Source organism: Eutrema salsugineum, unplaced genomic scaffold, assembly GCF_000478725.1.
Source record: "Eutrema salsugineum unplaced genomic scaffold, Eutsalg1_0 scaffold_11, whole genome shotgun sequence".
Lineage (NCBI taxonomy): Eukaryota > Viridiplantae > Streptophyta > Magnoliopsida > Brassicales > Brassicaceae > Eutrema > Eutrema salsugineum.
The window spans coordinates 3,488,785-3,514,068 of record NW_006256901.1 but is presented as its reverse complement, the minus strand read 5'-3'; the positions used below and the strand labels follow the sequence as shown (position 1 = coordinate 3,514,068).

General features: G+C 37.9%; 1 long non-coding RNA gene and 1 other non-coding gene across 3 annotated transcripts; both read right to left on the bottom strand.

The window, feature by feature from the left end:
- Positions 1-695: 695 nt before the first annotated feature.
- LOC112089883 lies at positions 696-2,347 on the bottom strand. Of its 2 annotated transcripts, XR_002901301.1 has the most exons (3): positions 1,637-2,347; positions 1,222-1,353; positions 696-934 (listed from the first exon to the last, which is right to left on the bottom strand). It is a non-coding gene; the product is annotated as an uncharacterized LOC112089883 (long non-coding RNA). The 2 variants fall into 2 exon arrangements; XR_002901300.1 differs by having other exon boundaries at positions 1,222-2,347.
- A 13,514-nt stretch (positions 2,348-15,861) lies between these two features.
- LOC112090034 lies at positions 15,862-15,968 on the bottom strand. Its single transcript, XR_002901393.1, has one exon. It is a non-coding gene; the product is annotated as a small nucleolar RNA R71 (small nucleolar RNA).
- Positions 15,969-25,284: the final 9,316 nt, after the last annotated feature.

Here is a 25,284-nt window from a genome sequence, read left to right as displayed (position 1 = left end):
ATTCTTAAAATACTCATTAAGATGTTTTACAATTTCGATGTTGTCCTTTGTGATTGAAATAAAAAAACCTTAAAGAAAAAAAATATAACATTTCAAACATATAATTAAGCACCAACAAGTTTTTCTAACTTGTTAACATGAGTTTTCTACATACTTTAAACACTATTTAGTACAACTTTATCACATATGTATATGTAAAAAGATGTCGGAAGATATGCATCAAAGATTAAAATTGCATACCATCCTCAGTAACTAATAGTCTACATTCTACATTCAAACTTGTTAACATGAGCTTTCCACAAAATTTAAACATTATTCACTATAAGAAAACACGATTTTTGCAACCCCGAAAATCGTCTTAAACCAGTCGCAAATATGCTTTTTGCGACTAATGTAAGACTCTCTGAAATGGTCGCAAATCTTTCGTCGCAAATTCAGGTGGTCGCAAAATAGTTGCAAATTTCCAACGACTTTGCGACAACGTATTATCGTCGTATATAAGCGACTATTTTGACACTGAAAATAGTACTCGTTTATTACGTATACTTAGCGACTATTTTCAGACTCTTGGATAAAAGGTCGCTTATTTGCTACTAATTTTTATGGTCCCTAATGTATGTTTTGCATATCAATAATTAATTTGCCAATAATTCATTTTTTTAGTTTTAAAAACCTAAAATTAAAATAGAAATCCGAAATTCAGTTTTTTTTTATATATATAGCAAAAAGCAGGAAGTACATAACAATATCCAAAACATATATATATCCATAGCAATCCAAATTAAATATCTCAAACCTAATACTATTTTCTTAAGATGGAGAGGTTGATGAATCATTTGGTAAGGCTTCAGTGGCTGGTACAATGGCTGGTATGGTGGCTGGTGCGATGGTTGTTGTTGTGGATGCTGTGGTGGCTGTATAAATCTCTTGGAAACTAAAAAAAAAGATCCAATGAAAATTTTAAAATCGTAAGTATTCAAAACATTGAAACAGAGAGACTTGAATTGAAAAATCAGACCAAAAGAAGACTAAAGCAGAAATCAAACGAGACCACAACCAACAAGTGCAATAAGAACAAAAACACAAACAACGGATAAACTAAAAATTAGACAAAAACAAGGGAATATAAGATCAAAACCGGACAGTCAACATCAAGGATTCATGCTCAGCAAAACAAAGACGTATTAATATGCTAGAAGAGGTAGATAAAAACGAAATTACCTTGAGAAATATCTCATTCTTTTCTTCAGTGGTGAGGGTCCAATGAGTTGATTGTTCAGACGAATTCTCTGAAGTTGCTGGACCATCGACATCCATTTCATTCATTCTCTCTTCTATGTTCTTTTCATAAGTCTCATAAGATAAAGAGCAGATTCATACAAACAAATCAAGATTATCATACATTCATACTACAAACATCCAAATATATTCAGTCAAAGCGAGCACATAATATATTCAATCAAAGCAACAAAAGCAGACCAGAAACTCACATGTCGACTATCTCTTTCAATCAAATTACTAACCTAAGGCTCCAATAGTAGACTATTTATTTCAATCAAATTACTAACCTAAGGCTCCAATAGTATACTATTTATTTCAATCAAAGCAAATAAAAAAAACCAGAAACTCTCTTTACCATGTGTTCTTCTGAATGTCAGAATCGGAAGAGGATGTGGACTCAAGATTGGTAGATGTTCTCGGCCAGGAAGAGCCAACAAATTATCTAACATCTGTTGGTAGCCTTCCGGTTGTGGCTCTTGAGCATTAGGGTTTAGAGGTTGATGCTCTGGAATCTGAGGAGGCAGTGGTTGTTGCTGGGGAATCTGATAAGAAAGCGGTGGTTGATGCTCTGGAATCAGATGAGGAAATGGTTTTTGCTGATAATGAGGCGGTTGTTGCTGCTGATGAGGGACTTGCGGCTGTGGTTGAACGACGGCGAGAGTTGTTGCGGTTGTGTCGATGGAGGATATTGGGATGGAATAGGTGGTGTTCTAGATCGCTGGGAAACTGACCTGTTAGAGGCGTGAGAAGACGAGCCGACACCTCCATTTGAACCCCCACCGAGTGGTTACTCGGCCACTACCGACGCCTCAACCACCACCGACGCCTCGACCATCTCGGCCTCTACCGGATTTTGCCTTAGCAGCCATTGAGAGAGATTAAATGACTATTGATTGTGAGAGATGGGGTTTCAGAGAATGAGAGTAACGAACTAACGATTGAGAGAGATAAGGTTTCAGGGATTGAGATTTGAGAGTATCGACGATTGAAAAAAAAAAATGGAGTTCCAAAGATTGAGAGAGTATGGATTGAGAAATAGGGTTTTTTTGTGTTGAGAGAGTATCGATTGAAGAGAGAGTATCGATTATTAGAGATATAAAAGAAACAAGTTTGCATAGTAAATTCTGCGAGTTGTAAATAACAAAAAGGAGGGATAAGTTGCCGCCTAACTTTTCCATCAAATCTCAAGTGGTCCCAAAATCGTCTCATAGAAAATTGGTGCACATTTGTATCAAAATAGTCACAAAATGCGATTGTTTTGTGACCCTATTTTATAAGTCACAAACTAAATTCCTAAACCCTATATTTTAAGAGTCTAAAAGAACAAAAATATTACTTTAAGAGTCCTTCTTATTCTAATTCTAAAGTTGCACTCTCTATTTATATAGTAAACTAAGATATAGTTAGTAAATTTGAAAATTGTATATCATTCAAAATCATTACATGTAATCCACATATACACTTAGGACATGTTATGAGAATATACAACATAAGTTTAAATTATTGGAATTTAAATTTCTTTTTACTATGTTATCATGATCAGTTTATATAGTAGTTCAAATGTATGTAAAACATTCAAATTTATCTATTTACAATTCCATATTGATGATTTTTTTTTAAAAAAAAAATCGGCTGGAGTTGCTAAAAAGAAACAAATTAGTCACAATTTCAGGTGTTGGTTGCAAATAAGTAACAAATTAGTGGCTCTTTTGCGACTACTTTGTGATTATATTTATGAGTGACAAATCTATACCCTAAACCCTAAACTTTAAAGGCCTAGAAGAGCATAAACATGACATTACAATCATTATTATTCCAATTTGAACACTATAACTCTTTTTATAAATAGGAAATTAAGAACTAGTAAGTAAATTTTGAAATATTTTTATGTTTAAAATCATTTCATATAAAACACATATACACTTACTACATGTTATGAGAATATACAAACATAATAGAAAAGTTTTGAATTTAAAACTTTTTTTTCTTTTATCATGATTCTGTGTACATATTAGTTCAAATCTTTGTAAAAACATACAGATTAACAAATTTTACAATTCTATATTGATGACTTTTCAAAAAAAATTCGAGTGCAGTTGCTAAACGGTAGCAAATCAGTCAGAAGTTCAGGTGTTTGTCGCAAAATTAGTCGCAAATTAGTAGGTATTTTAAGACACTTTTGTGACTGCTATTAAACTTGTTGAAAACATATTTTCTAGATATATATAATTATTTTTCGTTGCAAATCTGTCGCAAATATAGGACTACTTTGCGACTACATTTTCCGACTTAAACGAGAGTCGGTAATTCATCTTAATTTCTGACTGTTTTGTGACTATAAATATATAGTCGACTACTGGTCTTTAATTAGTCGCAAATAAGCTATTCTTGTCTGACTACTGTGTTTCGTCGGTAATTTGCGACTATTGTGTCTCAGCATTATGGGTAGTCACTTATTAGTCGCAAATTAGTCACACTATCGTTCCTTTTTTTGCGACTGAAAAAATAGTCACAAATTATAGTCACAAAAACTGTGTTTTCCTGTAGTGATTTAATATGATTTTATCACATATGGAAAAGGATGTCGGAAGATATGCATCAAAGAATAAAATTGCATACTATCCTCAATAAGTAATAGTCTACATTCTAAAATATAACCACCCAAATTGAGTTATTTAGAATGACAAACTCGTCAACTTTTGTATTACTTTAATATAAGGCATGAATCTTCATCTTAAAAATTTAGTCAGCTTGTTATGATGTTAAATCTTTTTAGTAAATACTATCTCAACGTTAAAGATATTATTTCCACATTTACTTCTACGAGATTATGCATTGTTTTTTTTTAGTTTATCAGATGTGTGCATATAGAAACTGATCGAACTATTTACCACACATTCTTTATAAATATGTTTTGTTTTCATAGCCAGCATTAAGCAATAATTAATTGAAAACATCACATGGATCCTTGTAAACTGGTTGTAGTTTCGTCAACATTTAAAAAAAAAAATATTTTGCTTTATGTTTAGATAGTTATATTTCTTGCAAACTCAAATAGCAATTATGAGAATATTTGTGTTTAGAAAAACATCATCTTAAAAAAAATATTTCTCACCAAATTTTAGACCGGAATGTACAATGATGCAAGTACGATCACCCTAAAATTATAATTCCATTCAATTTTATATTTAGTAGATAAATATTGAAATCAAGACAAAATGAGTGAAAATCTTACATTTAGAATGATTTATAGTCCTTGAATTATCATATATATAAAAAATGTTTCATTCCCTCCCTATTGGTTTATTATTAAAAAAATTATTACATTTAAACTATATAATCAAACCATAAAATATTTCTTTTAAACTACACAATAAACCATATTAAATTCATTCCACTCATCAAAAACAATATGTTAATCTATGACATCTATCTCTGAGGCAAAAAAATATGAAAATAATTTAATTCTCTTTCTGTTCTTAATTAAATGATGTTTTAAGGTTTTTTTTCAGATAAGTGATGTTTTCAATTTTCAAGACAAAACAGAATAGTTGTTAATTTTTTTGACCATATGTACTCTGTAAATTGTTTTCTTATTGGTTGAATTATGATAAAATGGATAATAAACTATTTTTAGAGTAATTAAAAATATAGGACAAAAAAATATTACTAGTCTCCTTGCTAATTATATTTTAAAAAATTTCCCCTTAATACTTCTACGAATTATTTAACCTTTTTATCATTTAAACCGAATTTTCTCACAATTATAAAAAATCTTTTTATCAAATATAATAAGATTACATAAAAATCAAGAAAAAGTTAAAAAAAAACATTTACCCTACCCCTTGTAGAATCCGCCTCTTCTCATCGTCATCTTCAACGAAGAATAAAAAAACTCTGATAAGTTTTCTCCGGTGTAATCTCCTCCGGATCTGCTGCCTATTTTGACTCTGGTAAGTCAAATTAACCGCCGTCCTCTTTTTATATCGTCTGCCTACACCTTCTTTAATATTTGTTTCATTCGATTAAATTAGTAAGGTCTTTTTAATCCTAATTTGATTTGTGTTTTCTGGGTGCAGCCGGAGTTATTTTCGGGGATAGAGAAAGCCATCACCGCTGTAGCAACTGATAATCTCAAGGTAATCTGAGTTTTGACGACATTAACCTCAGTTCTTATCCAATGCAAGATGAAGTTTAGTATGTATGTACATTCTATTAATTTACAGTGTTTAGTATCTACTAACTTCTTTTGATTTTGCATTTGATGTAAGTGAGTTTTTTCTTCTGAAATCTTTGTATTCCTCATTCTTATTTGTTTTTGCAATTTGGTTTATGTGTTTATGTTGCTGACAGCTATTGTAGAGATGAGATCAGACCGTTGCTTATTTTTAAGAACTAGTTCTTTGTAAACAACTTCTTGAGCTTCTGTGTTGTTATTGCCAAGATAAATTGTTTGATTGTGGACATAATTTAGTGTTCTACTGCTCTAGGTTCCTTTGTTTATGCTCACTTTGAAACTATGTATATGCAAAGTTTGTCTTTTTCACCTCTGAGCTGGACTCTTTGAGTATCATTTGTTGCTGGTTGTAGATTGAAACTGAAGTCTACTGTACTATACTCTTCTCTTCGCCAATTTTTATTGCATTGCTGAAAGAAAAATAAGATAATATGGTTTTTGGTCGAGCTAAGTGTATGCATTTTTGTAGTTTTAATTTATTGATGGGGGTTATCTCTTGCTCAACTCCTCAATTGTTATTTTAAGACATTTTTCGAATGGAAAATGAAATTTAGTATGTACGTACATTCTATTGATTTTACAGTTGTTTAGTATCTACTAACTTCATTTGATTTTGCATTTGATGTAGATGAGTTTTTGATAACACTGTATTTTGATCACTTTTGTGGATCGTTTATGCTTTTTCAAATGATTTTTATTTCTTTTCAGTTTTTTTTTATTATGGTTTTCTAGTATTTGTAGTTCCAATACTCTTTTCAGGTAATTAAGGCAAAAGGAGTGCATTTTTTGAGCAAAAGATCATCTTGGATAAATTCAGGCCATCAGAAGTTTCACATCTCACGGTCTGATCATCCCCAAAATTGGTCTTGAGATAAAGGAGACAACTAGCTTTCAAATTCAATTGGTTTGGAGACAATCCAATGGTTAGAGTGATGCACAGAAGACATGTTCTGCAGTCTCGTGAAGGATGCAATCGCAGAATGAAGATTCAACCTTATAAGCCAATATCTGCGGGTCCAGGGTCCACGGCCACGGAGAACACACTCTTGGCCATGTCAGGAGCTCTCTGGCCACATTTATGTTTGATGTGTCGTGTGGTGATAGTGTCAAGTTTTACCCTAAATGAAATCAATAGTCGCAAGTGCACAGCTGATCGATTATAGTACTTAGGGATCGAATCCACAGGTAAGGAGGATCTTTCCTGCAAAAGCCTTCGAAAGAAATATAAAGTAAGGAAGTCAGAACCATACGATTTTTGTAAGGGTTTTGGTGGTGTCTTTAAAACGTAGAAACTAATCTTCACGAGAGAATACGAGAATTAGAAAGATATAATAACTAAACTTAATGAAATCGACTAAAAACGAGAAAAACGGCTAAACCTAATTGCTTAAATAAAATTCGATTAAGAGAATAAAAACGATGAACTAAAGCTTGAAATAAAATCTGTGAAAATCAATGGAAAAGAGGCGCTTGGTTTCAGGGAAGTTTTCTCTGGGGTATGAACGATTCAAAACATTGCTAAAGAGTAAATTTAATAAGATCATAGCTAAAACTTTTCGAACTCGAGTCACGGACGTATGAATACGTACGCCACTGTCGTGATCATAGACAACTATCTCTCTCAACCCTGAAAAGTAGGTTTCCACTCTGGCCCTGGAAGAGAAAAGATGCAATATGCTTAAGACTCTTCAGCATTCACAAATCGCCCATAGGTAGGTTTCCACTCCTATGTTTGTTTTGCTATCCCAAACTAGATCTGACAATGAATACTTTCATATCACCAAGAATCAGATTGTAGTTTATGACGCTACTTCCATGCATTAAAAGTAAATTCAGAAGAAAAGTTCTAGGATTCGGCTTCAATAGCTCATGAAATCCTCATCGAACATATGTATCCCCATTGAAAATCCCTTTGACCCAACAATAAAACTACTCAGACATGATGAACAAAATCAAAAACATAGTATTAAAAAGCTGAGAAATAATCGAAATTGAAGAAGAAAGAAAAAGGGTTCAAGAGATAGATCTCTATCTCCCTAAAAGCTAAAGTATTGAAAAACCTAAAAAGTAAATAAAAGCATAAGAGATGATGATGGTGATACAAATTAGGGTTCCTAAAACATGTATTTATAGTGCTCAAGACATTTCTGGGCGTCACTTAGGGTTTCTCCAAATGAGAGAATCATTTTGGGCTTCAGAAATGCCTTCTAAAAATGCATTCTAACTCGGAGATGGCTGGCCGCAGTCGGAAGGGACGTGGCCGTGGTGAATGGATGCTTGGCTGCGGTTGTGTAGCCTCTGACCGTGGTGAAATGGCTGTTGGTCGCGGGTGGAAATGCTTGCCGGCTGGTTTATGGGACATCTTGCTTTTCGCGTAATTTTTGATTGAACCGTTGGATTGCCAAGCTGTAAATTTTTCTGGAAAGCTGATAGTTCCATCTTTGAGATATCCAAATTTGAGTTGGATCAGACGGTGAGAAGGTCTTCAATCGGGGGTGAACTTCTGACGGTTTGAATCTGAGCTAAAAATCTGATATTCTATCCATTTTGTTAAGCTTTTCCCTAAGTTTCCTGAAAAGAGTCTTGGAACTACAAATACTAGAAAACATAATAAAAGTACTTGAAAGCAATAAAAAACATAGAAAAATCATTTCAATACGATCCACAAAAATGGTAAAAAATACGGTGTTATCAATGTTCTACCTTTACTTTATGCAATATTTAATTTCAGCTTTTACTTTTCTGTCTTTCAATTTCTTTTTTACCTTCTTCATATTAGATTAGTTATTTAAAGGATTTAAAGAGAAGTTTTCTCCGAGCCTACCTCTTGAAACCGAGATGCTTCTTCTTCATCTCCTTGTCTCTTTTTCTCTACTTCTTTCTTTTAATTACTTTATGCACGTTTTTGAATAATGTGGTATGAGTTTAAAGGCTCCATCGAAGGGAACCAACTATGTTCGGTAGGGATCTTCACGATATAATCCAAGCCGAATTCTAGAAATATTTCTTCTAAGCTTTTACTTAAAGCATGGATCTAGCATTGCGGACCAGAGACTGATCTTGGTACATAGTGTTGCGAGAGTTTTCATTAGGTACCAGATATAGCTTGAGAAAAGCAATTCTGCCATAGGAGTGGAAACCTACCTATGGATGAGTTGTGAATGTAGACGAGTCTTGTCCAAACTATTGCGCGCACCTGTTACCGGGGCAAGAGACGAAAGCTACTGGTCAGGGTCGTGGATGGCAGTTGGGTATGAGCACGAGAGTGGCGTAGTCATACCATCATGGCTCGTGTTCTAAGAATTTACTAGAATAAATTTTAAAAGCTTTGTTTTGCGCGATTTGAATTGATCATATCCCGTACACATCCTTTATATTCAAAATCGATTTATTTACTTCTAATTTAGTTTTATTTTTGTCTTCAAAATCGATATATATATATATATATATAAATCGTGACAACCTATCCAAAATCATGTCGTTTTTCGTATTAAACTTCGTTTACTAATTTTGATTTTAAGGTTTTGTAGGTAAAGCGTGGATTCTCAGTTTTTTCTTCTGAAATCTTTGTTTTCCTCATTCCTTCTTCCTCGAATCCTTAAAGAACTTGTGAGGTTACAAACTGGATTTCATCTACTTATACGCCTGATCTGTTTGATATTATAAGCTTCTTGATCAAGCCTTCAGGTAAGCCTTCAGCTCAGATTTCTCAACTATAACTCGTGTTACTTAAGAGGTAGATAGATAGTTTTGGAGTATTTTAGCTATGTTTCACTTTTTATGATATGTGTTCTCTAAATCAATTTTTTTCCCTATCACTATGCTCTGTTTTGAGAAATCCACTTCTTAACTCATCGTAGTTGAAGTTATGCTTTTTTTTAGCTATATCTCATTTTTCATGTCTATTTTGTTGTCCGTTTGTTTTCTACTGTGTTATGAAATTCACATTTAGGTAAGCTCATAATTTTACCATATGCTTGTGTTTCTTTGTATCATAAGCAAATATTTGTGTTAATTCTAAATGTGTAACTTAAAATTTGAAACATGTTCCATTCTCTTAGAAATCTATTATTTGCTAGTTAGTAGATTTTGCAACCATCTATTAAGTTTTTTAATAAATAAAAAAAACAGAATCGAATTATGTTTTATTGTCTACGTAATAAACAATTGTTAATGATGTTGTTTGTTTTTTCCCAAGAATGGATTTGGAGTTGCCTAAATGACTAAGAAGTGAACGTCAAGTTGAAAAAATTAATTACCGCTGCACATTGTCAATCCTTAGCCGAGTTGAGCACCACCTGAAATCTGAGTACAAGCAAGTGTTGACGAATCCGGTATTTGGTCCGATCGTGAAGATTCATCAAAATGGTCTTAGATAGTCGGCGAGGCTGATCCACAGCTTCATGTGCAAACAGCTCATTACAGACAAGAAGCATGAGCTGTGGTTCATTTTTGGACAGAGGCATCTTCGATTCTCCATGCTAGAATATTACGCAGTTACTGGTTTCAACTTCCGGGAGGAAAAGAACGAGAACTGGAAGAAAGATGGTGGTTTCTGGAGATTTTTTTTGGAGTAATGTAGGAATAACCCTGAAGATGATATACAATTTGCACCTCAAGAATGCTAATAAGTGAAGCCACCAGGATGGGTTGAGGATGGTTTATTTGTATGTAATTGCGGGTTTGGTAATGGCTCAGAGTATATATGTTCATATCCTGCACAAATATTTTATGTTGGTGATGGATTAGAGAGGCTGCGGAGATACCCATGGGGTCTCAAGTCTTTCGAATTTGTGGTGAATAACATTCTGAAATGTATGGCGAGGCTGTGATAAGGGAAATCATGCACTTTAGATGGCTTTTCACTAGCTCTTCAGATCTGGATAATGAAAGCAATTCCTGTTTTTGGGACAATGTTGGGAAGAAGAGACAGAAATGAGGCTGTTACCATTCCTAGATGCACTAACTAGAGTGGAGCTGCACTAGTGTCATATGCAGAGATTTTCCGACTAGAAGAAAATTTAACAAACGAGGTTAGTACTGTGTAACTAAAAGAAAATTTATTTCTGGGTTTACTTATCTTTGTTCCATCTCCATAAATCTTATAGGATGTAATCTATCCATTCATTTCTTGTACTGGAGATTCCGACATCTGAATTTGTTATGGATGATGAAATAGCTGATGGGAGGGTAGATTGCATAAAGAATATAGTCAGCGAGGGAAAGCCATGTTTGGGATATTGAGGGAGCTATTAGCACATCTTCTACGGTTCATGAAGAAACATCAGAGTTTAATGGTGTTAATGCAAATGAAGATGGTTTAATTGAAGCTGGAACACTGAGTTGTATAGCAGGTGATGTCTCTATTTCAAACCGCAGCAAAAAAGAGTGGCTGCTCATGGTTCAGATGCACGGAAGAAGAAGATATTGTGGGAACGATCAACAACAAAAGAAAGAGATATTTAAAATGTTAGCCATATAATTGAACTTGTATTTAAAATGTATTAACTTTGTTTCTTTGTAATATGTGTCTGTAACATCTATGATTATGTTTTGTAAACTGTATTTTGTTTATTTTTAAACTAATATTTTGTTCTTTTTTTTTTTTTTGCTTGTATTGTTACTTGAAGTTTTTTAATGACATTATTAATGTCTCATATAGGCCGTGAAAAACGATGGGCCATTTTCAGATCTTCATGTCGTCCAATTGACTCAGATTTCAGATATCAATTTAGGATTGGGTACCCAAGAATTCCTCAACAAGGCTTCAGGCCTTATAACAAATAGAATTGCTACCCATAATCAACTCGTTCAGTGGTCAAGGCCTACATTATCAGATAATGGCTATTCAGAAGACGATCCTGATTATGGTTTGGTTTTCGTATCTGAGGATTCATGGTCTAAATTATACCAGTTGTCTATGTCAAAATCCAAGTAAGTCCTTGGCTTAATCTTGTTTTAAAAATTCACATCATCGAGAAGAATTGACAGGTTTATAAAAAACATTTAGAGAATTAAAATTTGGTCCAATGGATTTCGTATTTGATTTAGCTCATCGAATATTCTCCTTCAAGAGTTGGCTACAAACACTGGTACGTATTTAACCATATACAATTTTTTTGTTTTACATTTATAATCAGACATATGTATTGATCATACATTTTTTCAGGATATGGACGTGCTTATGTATTTATTTCGTGAGTATATTGATAACACCGGATTTTGACCATTTTTATGGATCACTTTAATATCTTTTACAGGTGTTTTTACTCCATTTTCAAAGATTTTCAAAGGATTTATATATTTTTGGATTTTAAAAGAATTTTCAGGTAATTTGGGATAAAGAGGCACAAATTGGAACAAAAAGACTCTTTTGGATAAATGCAGACCGTCAGAATTCTCATGGAGAGATGAAGACCTTCTCACCGTCTGATCACCCTCAAAATTGGACAACTTATAGAAGACTCAACCATCTTTCAAATGCACTTGGTTTGGAGACACTCCAACGGTTGGATCTCAAGATATTCCATTTGCTCCGGAGACACTCGAAGACGGCCAGCAAGTCACGCGACCGCGGCCAACGACCCATCCACCGCGGCCAAGACCACGCGACCGCGGCGAAGCCTTCATCTACCATGGTCGCAACACACGCGACCGCGACCAGACTTCTTCGACATAAAAAGCCCATTTCCGAAGCCCAAGTCATTTTCCAGCCTCAATTCCAGAACCCTAGAGACCATGGAGTATTGAAGACTATAAATACTTGTCATTTAGGTTGTTTTTAGACATCACCCTTCATACTTTTACAAAAACCCTTTTCTTCAGCCATTTTATGCAATTTTTAGAAAAGATTGTTCAACTCTGAGTTCATCAATAGAGAAGTTTTCTTTCATCTCTTTTCTTTACTGTTTTTGATTGCTTTTATTAAAACCAATGATGATGTCGACCTCAGCCATGTCTGAGTATACCCCGAGTTGGGCTTAGGGTTCCCAAAAAGGGCTCTCATAATCGATTAAGACATCTAGGTTTATAGATCTGAGATTTTAACTATGTTCTCTGTTTATTCTCGTCCTTAATGCATGTATGCTTGATTGATCACCTCATATCTGATCTAGATAGTTAGTGTTGCGAAATTTTTCATTAACTATTCGACCTAGAATGAAACAGGCGATTTTTCCGTAAGAGTGGAAACCTACCTGCGGCAAAATTGTGAGTACTGACGAGTCCTGTACAGCTCTTGCGTTCTCTCCCTTCCAGGACCAGAGTGGAAAGCTACTTGTCAGGGTTGCGAGAAACAGTTGGTTATGATCACGACGGTGACGTAGTCATACCGCCAAACTCTATCTCTAGAACCCTAAATTTTGATATCCGTCAATCCCAATCTATAATCCCTAGTGTTGAAATCGATTATGATCCCTGTAGAGTTCCAGAAAGCTCAGCGTTTTTAGCCATAGTTTACATACCAATCGATTTTTACTTGCTCTTTTAGATCTGCATTTTATTTGCCTTAGTTCGATATTCAGCTTGTTTCGTTTGCTTTCATTCGATTTTCTACTTGCTTTTTAGGATAGATTTATTTGCTTTCTTTAGTTTTAGTTTAATCCGTGACAAACAACCAACCCCTTAAACCAATCTAGTCTAGACATAAAGTTAGAAGCTGTAGAAGAATACCAGGGACACAAATCTCTGTAGATCCAATCCCTAAAAACTACAATTGATTAGTTGTGCACTTGCGGTTTTCATTTGTTTTTATTAAGGGTAAAACTTGTTTCCTCATGTGATAACACCGGATTTTGACCATTTTTATGGATCATTTTAATATCTTTTACAGGTGTTTTTACTCCATTTTCAAAGGTTTTCAAAGGATTTCTATGTTTCCGGATTTTAAAAGACTTTTCAGGTAATTTGGGATAAAAAGGCATAAAATGGTACAAAAAGACTCTTTTGGATAAATGCAGACTGTCAGAACTCTCATAGAGAGACGAAGACCTTCTCACCGTCTAATCACCCTAAAAATTGGACAACTTATAGAAGAATCAACCAGCTTTCAAATGCACTTGGTTTGGAGACATTCCAACGGTTGGATCTCAAGATATTCCATTAGCCCCAAAGCCATGCGGAGTCGGCCAGCAACTCACGCGACCGCGGCCAACAAGCTATTTGCCGCGGTCAGAAGCCTCCCGACCGCGGGAAACAAGCCAATTGCCGCGGTCACAGCACTCCCGACCGCGGTATTCAACCTCTGACTTAAAGCCCACTTATCTGAAGCCCAAAGTCATTCCCAGCCTCAATTCCGGAACCCTAGAGACCATGGAGTATTGGAGACTATAAATACATGTCATTTAGGTCGTTTTTAGACACCACCCTTGATACTTTACAGAAACCCTTTTCCTTTAGCCGTTTTTATGAAGTTTTTGTAGAACATTGTTCAAGTCCGAGTTCTTCAATAGAGAAGCTTTCTTTATCTCTTTTCTTTACTGTTTTTCATTACTTTTATTAAAACCAATGATGATGTCGAACTCAGCCATGTTTGAGTAGATCCCGAGTTGGGCTTAGGGTTCCCAAAAGGGGCTCTCATAATCGATTAAGACATCTAGGTTTATAGATCTGGGATTTCGACCTGTTCTCTGTTTATTCTTGTTCTTATTGCATGTATGCTTGATTGATCACCTAGTATCTGATCTAGATAGTTAGTGTTGCGAAAGTTTTCATTAAGTATCAGCCCTAGAATGAAACAGGCGATTTTTCTGTAGGAGTGGAAACCTACCTGCGGCGAGCTCGTGAGTATTGACGAGTCATATGCAGCTCTTGCGTTCTCTCCCTTCCAGGGCCAGAGTGGAAACCTACTGGTCAGGGTTGCGAGAAACAGTTGGTTATGATCAAGACAGTGCCGTAGTCATACCGCCGTACTCTAGCTCTAGAACCCATATATTGTTATCCGTCAATCCCCATCTATCTACCTTATTGTTAAAACCGATTATGATCCCTTAGAGTTCCCAAAAGCTCAGCGTTTTTAGCCATAGTTTACAATTCCATCGATTTTTACTTGCTTTCTTAGACCTGCATTTCAATTTCCTTAGTTCGTTATTTACTTGCCTTATTTACCTTTCATGCGATATTTTACTTGCCTTATTTTCGTTTAGTTCGATATTTTACTTATTCCATTTGCATTTCATTCGATTTCTTTACTTGCTTTTTAGGATAGATTTATTTACCCTCTTTTGTTTTAGTTTAATTTGCTAGAAAAACAACCAACCTTTAAAACCAATTTAGTTTAGACATAAAGTTAAAAACCGTAGAAGAATACCATGCACACAAATCTCTGTGGATTCGATCCCTAAATACTGCAACTGATTAGTTGTGCACTTGCGGTTTTCTTTTGTTTTGTTAAGGGTAAAACTTGTTCCCTCACGTAGTTGACACACTCAGCACCGCATCAAGTTTTTGGCGCCGTTGCCGGGGATTTGTTTAGCTGCCTTTTGCTATTTTTCTTGTTTTAACTTCTGCTCTAGACACCTGATCTCTAGTTCTTTCTTAAAGTTTTTCTGAACTATCTTTCCCTTCTTTTGTCTTTCTCTGAATTGCATGAATACCAGGCGTAGACCTGCAGGAGACATTCCAATTCTAGACGAGATAGACAGACACGAAAGAGAACTTCGAAGACTTAGACGAACGCAAGGAATGGCCAACGACGACCAGCCTGGAGATCCTATTAATCGAAATTTAAATATGGACCAAGACGGGTCCGAACATGGAGAAAACGAAGAGAATGATCACATAGAAGGTGATCATGCTCGACAAGATGGAGAGGAGGATGAGGTTCTTCCAAGAAACCACCAGAACCGAGAGAGAGAAGGACGTGAAGACCTTGATCCACCCATCAATGTAGCCGATGGTGACCACCCAGCAATGCAGCCGAATGAACGCGTTCACCGCCCCATTCTGCCAGCAAATCAACACCGAAGACAAGCCAGGAACCATCGTATAGCTGACTTTGATGCACCTACTCAAATTTTCAGAATCGATCTGCGATCCAAGTACCATTTCCAAACCGGAATGAGTTTGAAGTCAAGCCTCAAATCATCTCATTGGTGAAGCAAAACCAGTTCCATGGAGTTCCTTCTGAGCACCCAATGGACCATATCGAGCTTTTTGAAGAAATTTGCAGCATGATGAGAACAAACCAAGTTCCACCTGACTATTTAAAGTGTAAGTTGTTCCCTTTTTCATTAGCAGATAAAGCTCACCGTTGGTTGAAGTCTTTGCCTGCAGGATCGATTACTAATTGGGAAGAATGTAGAACTGCTTTCCTGAACCACTTCTACACTAAGTCAAGGTCGAACAATTTGAGAACGAAGATCTCAACCTTTCAACAAGGGCCAACTGAATCTTTCTATGAAGCTTGGGAACGTTTTAAGGAGTATGAACGTGATTTCCCTCATCATGGATTTCATGGATCAAGCCTGCTGAGCACATTTTATCGAGGTTTGCAACCAAAATACAAACTTTCACTTGATACAGCTAGCAATGGAGATTTTGGGCAAAAGACGATAACCCAAGGAAGAGCTCTAATCGAAAATTTGGCTCAAGCCAATAGCAATGACTGTCCTGAATATGATCGATCAATGAAGCAAGCCGGAACAGACAACAAGGAGATAACCGAGTTGAAGAACATGGTGAGCCAGCTTCTGAAAAGCAACAATCGCCCGATCCATGCCTGTGAAACCAACAATGGCGCAGAAGAGGAAGGACCTGGTGATATCGATCACATTAATCAAGCATTTCAAGAAGAAGATGTGAACTACGTAGGAGCACTGGTGCCATACCAAAATCGCTCCAACAACAACTTCAACAACAACTTCCGGAATGCAAATTACAACAATCTCTCTTATCGCAATCCGAATGTGGAGAATCCTCAAGATCAGTACTATCCACCTCAGCAAAAATCATTCCAAAACAAGTTTCAAGGTGGAAACTTTGGAGGAATAGTACCATATCAACCGCGACAGCCATATAACTACCAAGGTACGAATTTTAACAATCAATTTGTACAACAGCAGGGAGTCACGACGAACCAGCTAGCTTCACAAATCGGTAGACTTGAACAGTCAATCCAACAGCTAGTTATGACGAATGAAAAAGCATCTAAAGACGTGAACGTGAAAGTAGACTGCATGTACAATAATCTGAATGGTAAGTTTGAATCTTTATCTTCGCACGTAAAGAAGTTAGATGTGCAAGTCGCCCAAACAGCCGACTCTATGAAGAGGCAAAGTGGAGTTCTTCCAGGAAGAGTTGAAGATAACCCTAAGAAGTTTTGAAACTCCATAACAACTTTGCCCGAAGAAGAGTCCGGAACCGATGGAAAGAAAGAAGAAACCCCAATCTTTGTACCACTGTACAAGGATATCGATCCCAAGCAGCCACCGTTTAAGGTACCTGAACGATCACCATTTCAAAGGCTTACCAAAGCCGATGATCCGGGACGTTTTGTTTTCCAGTGTTTCATTTCAGGAATCAAGTTTATAGACTGCTTGTGCGATTCCGGAGCCAATGTCAACATCATGTCTAAGGCATTTGCCGAAAGATTGGGCATAAAAACCTTAAAGACATCGACGGTTAAGGTTATTTTTGGAGATTCATCTCAAAAAGATACTGAAGGGGCGATTCATGATCTACAAGTTCTAGTGGGAGATAAGATTGTTACAGCAGATTTCAAAGTCCTGGAGATGGATAAAGACAAGGAGAGGCCACTCACTTTCGGGAGGCCATTCCTAGCTACAGTAGGGGCAATTATCGATCACGCAAACCGGCATGCTGTTTTCCTCAATGTGGACAGAAAAAGGTACTATCCTACTATCTTAGATGAATTTTTAAGTAAAGGAAACAGGCGAAAAGAGAAAGAAAAGGAGAAGCCGAAAGTTTTTGCAAAGATCAAGATCATCATTCCACCAGATGCAACGGAAACTAGTGAGGACCAAATCCAGGAGCTGATCGAAAACACAAAATGGGTTCTGAACAACATTAAAGTCCGAAAGAAGATTAAAGGTAAGAAGACTTCTCTTCAAGGAGAAGAAGTAAAACCTCCACCAACCGGAAGTGATAAAGGCACATCAAGTGGAGTGCCATTCAAATCAGCCTGATTCCTCATGCTTACGTCGAGCTAAACGACTTAAAACAAAAGCGCTTAATGGGAGGCAACCCATTTAGGTACTCTTTCTTTTAGTTTTCTTTTCCTTTTTAGAATTTATCCTTTCTTTTTCTTTTTTAAGTTTTAGGTATTTTATAAAACAAAAACACAAAAAATCAGAAAATTAGAAAAACCAAGGAGAAAAAGGTAGGTCTTTAGCTGCTCGGCCCGGCAAAGACGAGAAGATCGAAAAATAGGCCGCAGGAGGAAGACCCGCGGTCGCAACTGACGGGACCGCGGCAAACGGTGCATCGACCGCGGCACCGTGAAAGTGACCGCGGCCGAGTCCTCATCCACCGCGGTCGCGCGTCTCCTGACCACGGCCGTTGGTTGTTGAGATGGTTCCGCGGATTTCTGCCGCTTCCCGGTGTTGCTTGGTGATTTCCCGGTGTTGCCTGGTGTTTGTCTGGTGATTCCCGGTGTTGCCTGGTGTTTGCCTGGTGATTCCCAGTGTTGCCTGGTGTTTGCCTGGTGATTCCCGATTTTGCCTGGTGATTCCCGGTATTTCCCGAAATGTTCCCGGTAAAACCCGAAAAGATCCTCCGTAAGTTTTAAACTTTCCTAATGTGCAAACTGTTAGAATATATAGAGACTAAGCGGAATAAAGAGATTTGAGAGAGTGTGCAAAAGAGATGAGAGAAAGAGTTCCCAAAGTAGTGTGTTTATTCATTCTCGTCTTTGATACATATATAGAGGAGACAGAATAGAAACTAGGTTTAGCTAAGCTACAATACAAAAGAAAGTGGTTAGAAACATAAGGAAACATGTGAGTCTTGAGCATGGATCCCGAGAGATAGTGACAGCTCCAACGGTCACAAGACCAAGTGTAAACGACGCGCCAAGGGGGGACCATTGTACGGACACCAACTCTCTTCTTCCTTAAACATCACACGTGATCCCTTGAGCCTTCTCTCCTTATTAAAGGCTAACACCGATTCAAGCCCTAAAGCATAGAACCTTTCTTGACCAATACTCCCCCTCAAGCTTAGCCATCGAATTTTTTTAGATTGCTAAGCTTGAAGACCCATGAGCATCACCTCATTAAAAACCTTAACAAGGAAAACCTCATGGGACAAAACCTTGTTAAGGGAAAAAGAGTGTGATGTCCATGGATCAAGGACTATGATCAAGGGCGACTAAGGTCCACAAGTCCTAGCTTGCTAAAGAGATTGTTGCAAACTTTAAGACTTGCGGCCTTAGTGAAAATATCAGCCAACTGGTCTTCACTTCTTGTGTAGCACGGTAACACCACACCTTCCTCAATCTTCTCACGGACCTTGTGGCAATCTATTTCAATAGACTTTGTTCTCTCATGAAACACCGAGTTTGTTGCAATGTGTATAGCAGCTTGGTTATCACAATGCATTGTAATCGGACCTTCTTGCTCAATGCCAAGGTCTTTAAGGAGCGCCTTAAGCCAGGTTAATTCACTTGTAAGCTTCCTCATTGCCCTATATTCAGCTTCTGCGGTTGAGCATGAGACCACCTTTTGCTTCTTAGTCTTCCAGGTTACAAGATTTCCACCAATGAAAGTACAATACCCACTTGTTGACTTTCTATCAACACGATCACCAGCCCAATCTGAGTCACAATATCCCACAATCTCTGTATTATTGTTCTTTCCCATCCAAATGCCTTGTCCTGGACTCCCTTTGAGGTATCTGAGAATTCTTTCCACCATACCCCAATGATACACTGTCGGAGCTTGCATATGTTGGCTTACTTGATTCACGGCGAAGCAGAGATCTGGCCTTGTGAGAGTGAGATAGATCAATTTGCCAACAAGTCGTCGATACCTAAATACATCCTTGAAGGATTCATCTGATTTCTCCCCCTTTCGATTGACTTTGTAGCCCTCTTCAAGCGGCGTTTTGGCTGGTTTAGCTCCAAGTTTTCCTGTCTCTTTGAGAAGATCAACTGTGTATTTCCTCTGAGACAGAAAGAGACCCTCAGGAGACCTACACACCTCAATGCCAAGGAAATACTTGAGCTCGCCGAGGTCTTTAATGTCGAATACCGAGTTAAGAAAGGCTTTTGTAGACTGAATTCCCTCCTTGTCATCTCCAGAAATGATAAGATCGTCTACATAAACAAGAACAACCACCAGACCTTGAGAACTTTGGAGGGTAAACAAGGTATGATCCGAGTGAGACTTCTTGAACCCCTTTTCCATCAGAGTGGTACTAAGCTTGTTATACCAGGCTCTTGGAGATTGTTTCAATCCATATATAGCTTTCCTCAATCTCAAAACGTTACCGGGTGCAACAATATCCTCTAAGCCTGGAGGAGGGGTCATATACACTTCTTCCTGAAGTTCCCCTTGAAGGAATGCATTTTTCACATCCATTTGCCACAGATCCCACGAGAGATTAGTAGCGAGTGAGAGGACTACTCTTACAGTATGGAGCTTGGCAACCGGAGCAAACGTGTCTGTATAATCTTCTCCAAAGGTCTGAGTGAACCCTCTTGCAACCAACCGAGCCTTGTATCTCTCAATTTCACCGTTACTCTTATACTTGATAGTGAAAACCCACTTTGAGCTCACAGCTCGCTTCCCTGGTGGTAACTCGGCTTCATCCCAAGTATGGTTGCGCTCCATAGCTCCTCTCTTGTCACCTATAGCTTCAATCCACTCCTTCTTGTCTTTAGCTTCTTCATAGCTTTGAGGAATTTCGTGTTCCTCAATTTTTCCCATGAACGCTTGATGATCAGAGGGCAACAATGCAAGAGAACAAACAGCCTGATTTGGATGAGCTACAGCTTGACTATTGTAGTAGACTCTGGTGTTCTTGCTGAGCCTAGTACTTCTTCTTAATGGCTGAACAGGTTCCTCTACAATACAATTAGATGGATCCTTGATGAGCCTAGTACTTCTTCTTAATGGCTGAACAGGTTCCTCTACAACCGCCTCTCCTTGTTCTTGTGGGACTGATTCCTCTGCCTCCACTTCTAAGTCATCTGGAGTTGGCTCTTGACTCTGCTCCTCTTCTTGATTTACTTCTGAACTCAATGGTACTGGCTCAGCTTCTTCTTGAGTACTTGTAGGAACCGGCTTATGCACTTGCTTGGGCAGGACTGGGTTCCCAAGGTGATCCAGCAAGAACCGCAGACTGGTAGCGAGATCTGATGGGGAGCTTGACAGGTCTTTGAGACTCTCCCAATTCTTCTTGTCATAGTATCCCTGGTTCTCAAGAAATTTGACCTCCCTGGACACATAAGTGCGGCTATTAACAGGATCATAGCACTTGTACCCCTTCTGAGTTGTTGAATACCCAAGGAATATACACTTTATGCTTTTGGCCTCAAGTTTGTTTCTCTGTTCACCTGGAACAAACACAAAACAAACACACCCAAAAACACGTAAGTGATCTAATGAGGGTTTAGTTTTGTTAAGTACCTCAAATGGTGATGAGTCTTGTAAGACTTTTGTTGGGGTCCGGTTAATGAGATAGCATGCGGCTAAGACAGCATCTCCCCAAAAACGTTTAGGCACATTTGTATGGAACATCATCGACCTGGCCACCTCCATTAAATGTCTATTCTTCCTCTCAGCAACTCCATTTTGTTGTGGAGTGTAAGGGCAACTGGTTTGGTGTAAGATGCCATGCTTTGCTAGATGTTCTTTGAATCTTTGACTTGTATACTCACCGCCATTATCTGATCTAAGAATCTTAATCTTGGCATTAAAATGATTAGTCACATAATTTTGAAAGTTTGTGAATGCTTCAAATACACGATCTTTAGAGGGAAGTAAAGTTATCCAGGTATATTTTGATTTTTCATCAATGAAGGTCACAAAGTATTTATTACTATCCCTAGACATTGATAGACAAGACTTTTTAAGGTCTCAGGGCTATCAATCCCCTTGTCAATGTAGCACAAAGAGGTTAATCAATCCAGATGTGGTGTTAGACACTAAGCTATATGATCAAGTTCTTAATTCAAGCAAACAAGAGCGGGTTTTGATTAATCTAGAGAAAACTATAAACATAAACAGGATTAAAGACTAATGACAATGACAAATGATATGATGTGAATATGATATGATGGAGGCATGAGATTCTAGACATGATAGTTGGTCAGGGTGCTTTGGTGTTAAACTAGAGATGCTGATGACAATGATGAGACATGATTCAAGTGATTAAGAACTCTAATCTAGGTTAATCCTCTCATGAAGGTATTAACCCCTATACTAATCCATTTTCAAACTAAATTCCCATTTGTGAAATATGAATCAATATGCATTAATAAACAGTTCTTAATGATCATTCAAGCATTTAACAAATCATTCCCATGATGAAAAATTACTTAAACCTCTAACACAACTCTTTCAGGAATTTCATCAAACACTTTTGGTGCATGAAATTCCCAGAATCTAGATCTCAAGTGATTATCAAGGATCTAGCATATAGAACAGCTGTTTAGAGAGATGAATCAATGAATCTAGCCCTAAGCACCCCTAATCTAACACTTTAGCACCCTAACCTACACATCTAGAACCTCATTAAGGTGACTACTCACTAATCATACTAATCTCTCTTAAACCTTTCCAAGTTGAGAAGATTAGCATGATTAATGATGAGAAATGGAGATGGAGATGATAGATTCAAAAGAAAACAGCTTTAAACACCCAGATCTCCTTAAACTCTCTTGATTAAACACTCAAATAAAGATATTTCTCTTCTTAATGGAGTCTTTTCACCAAAAAGGCAAGAGACAAAGGGAATAAAACTTAGTTCTCCCCCAAAAAACCCTAAAAAGTATTTATACCTTCTTAAAAACGAACCGGGTCAGCCCGGAACAAACCGGGTCCTGACCCGGCTTTAATGGATAAAGTGGGAAAAGCTGCGGGTCGGTTCAGTATGTCCCAGGCCGCACACCTAAGTCGCAGTAGATGAAGACTTGTCTTGTGAGGCTTGAATCACCTTGTCGGAGCCGCACGCCTATCTAGGAGTAAATTGCGAGTGTTTCTGCGGCATGGTCTCCTTCCTCTCCAACTCGCAGGGCTGAGCCGGTTTCTGGGGGATGTAGAAACTGTGCGGGTTGGTCTCTATTGCACTTAGGTCGCAGGCTCAAGTCGGAGTGAATTCCGAGTGATCGTGCGGCATAGATCCAGGCGCGGATGACTCGCATGCCTAAGTCGCACGATTGTGGACTTAGCATTTCTCTTGCTCGGGAGCTCCAGACCTCTTCCAGTGATAGTTTACCCGCACATTTCAACTCGCAGCATCAGCATTCAGGTGTTCATTTTCAGGCCTGCGGGTTAACCAAGTCGCAAGACCATCTCGCAGCATCCAGAGCAGCTTAGATCACTTCGCATTCCGGAGAGTGTAACTCCTGTGATACTTGTCCGAATTGAATGATTTCGGTTGCAGAAGACAGAGGACTCATTTATCTCCAACTTTTGTGAAGGAAGTTTCAGTGCTTGGGAGGTGGAAGGCTTCCTGGAGGGCACATCTTTGCAGTGCATGTATACGACCAGAGAGAGGCGTCTAGACATGTGTCCATTCCGGAGGCCGTATCTTCCTGCTCATAGATCCGAATTGAATGCTCTTGGACGTTCTGGAAATAAGACTCAAATGTCTCTGATTCTCATGAAGGACCCGGAAGCTGAATCGGCCTGGAAGTGCACCGTCCTTCGCATCCTTCAGAACTGATCTGCTCGGTCCGGAATACCTGCGAGACAGGGGTTTCTTCCGACGAGCTTATCTCTCTGCTCACGCGTCCGAATTTCACGATTCCACTTGCTACGAGACCGTGATGCAATGCTCTCCAACTTCTATGAAGCACCCGCCGTCTGAATCGGACCGGAAGGCTCCCCGGACAGGCGATTTCTGAGACACGTTCATACCCGGAGATTTTGGCCGATACACTTCATTCGCGGTACATGAAAATGGCCGGTAAAGCTTCCCGCGGTACATGGAAATGGCCGGTAAAACCTTCCTGGCCAGCGAGAATGGCCGGTAATCTCCCAGGACCCAATTTTCCACTTTTTTTCAAGCTTTGCTCACCATTCCACCTCCTGGATTCATATTTTCAGCTCCATATTCACCTGATAGACACTCAAAACATGCAATATACTCATTGGGACCTAATGCATCTCCTAAGTTCTAAAACAAACCCTAAGGACGTAAAATGCATGAAATAAAACATAATTTGGAATGATTTATGCAACCTAAATGATGCAAATTATGAACATATCAACTCCCCCACACTTGTCCTTTGCTTGTCCTCAAGCAAAAAGAGCAAATGAGAGAAAGAGGTTGTATGCAATGGGAGTTCACATTTTCTTTTTGAGAGAAGTGATCACAATGAGAACTCAAGTTCATGCTCAATTATGCAATGCAAAGTCATACTCAGATATATATCAACTCAGCAAGGAATCTCCACAAGTTCATCTCTCTCTCAACTCTTTCACATTCATTAAGCTTTTATCAGGTGGATCTCATGATGCAAGGTTTAAACAAGCTGGCTTGGCTAGGGAGAGGCTATGAGATTAAAATGATCTCATCAGTGTTCAAGTGGGTTAAATGCAGCAAAGGGATCTCTCTATGAATGATCAAACTTTGGCAGAATGCTAAAGGTAAAAAGCAACCTATGCATACAAGGGCAAAGACTCATCACTCCCCACCCTCTACTCAAAGCTTCCTCTCTTGCTCAAAGACCTCACTTTTCACACTCATTTTTCTCTCACTAGGGGATTTGTTCTTCACTTTCACTCTCAAGTCTTGGAACTCAAACTTTACACAGCTCTTTTTCTTTTACAACTTCTAGCCTCTTCTTTCTTTCTTATCAAAACATTTGAGCTTTTGGCTTCTTTTCTTTCTTTTTCACTTAGAGGCTAGATTTTTCTTTTCAACAAACCAGAGCTCACTTTCTCAAAACACCAAGACTGACTTCTTTTTCTTTCATTCCCCTAGTTATTTTCACTCTCTCTTTCCACTCATCTCACCTTTTTCCACTCACCAAAAAGTCTTTTCCCCCACACTTATTCCTCGCCAAAACTCTCAGTTCCTTGATGTTGGAACACAGCACTCAATGAGACCTGCCCTTGTCGCTCTAAACCTAACACTTTCTGCTAAGTTTGATCCAAGGTGGCCTTTCAATTCACACACAAACATTGGCTTAAAAGAAGGATGGGTTCAAGGTGTGGGAACTGATCCATGATGTGGATTCAGCTACTTGAGCTAAGGAAAAGAGTGGTAAAAACAGTGGTTCTAGCTCAAGTATGTATATTGGTATCCACAAGCTTTTTCAAACAATGCATCACAAGATATTTTCAGGTCAAGTTCAAGGTTTCCACTTAATTAGAGTTGAGTTTAATTCAAACTTGCTTCTCAGATTCAAATCATTTCAGACTTTGCAAGCATAGAAAAAGATTCACAAGCATATTCAATTCAAGTTCTCAAAGTGATGTACTCTCTAGAAAACCTATCATTACTCCTTGCAAGATGCAACCTATATGCAAATGCAATCTAGACTCAATCCTAAAAATGAGAATGCAACTACATGATCATTTTTTTGTGAAAAATTTTCAGATTTTTCCATTTTTTTGGTTTTTATATGCACTTAGATG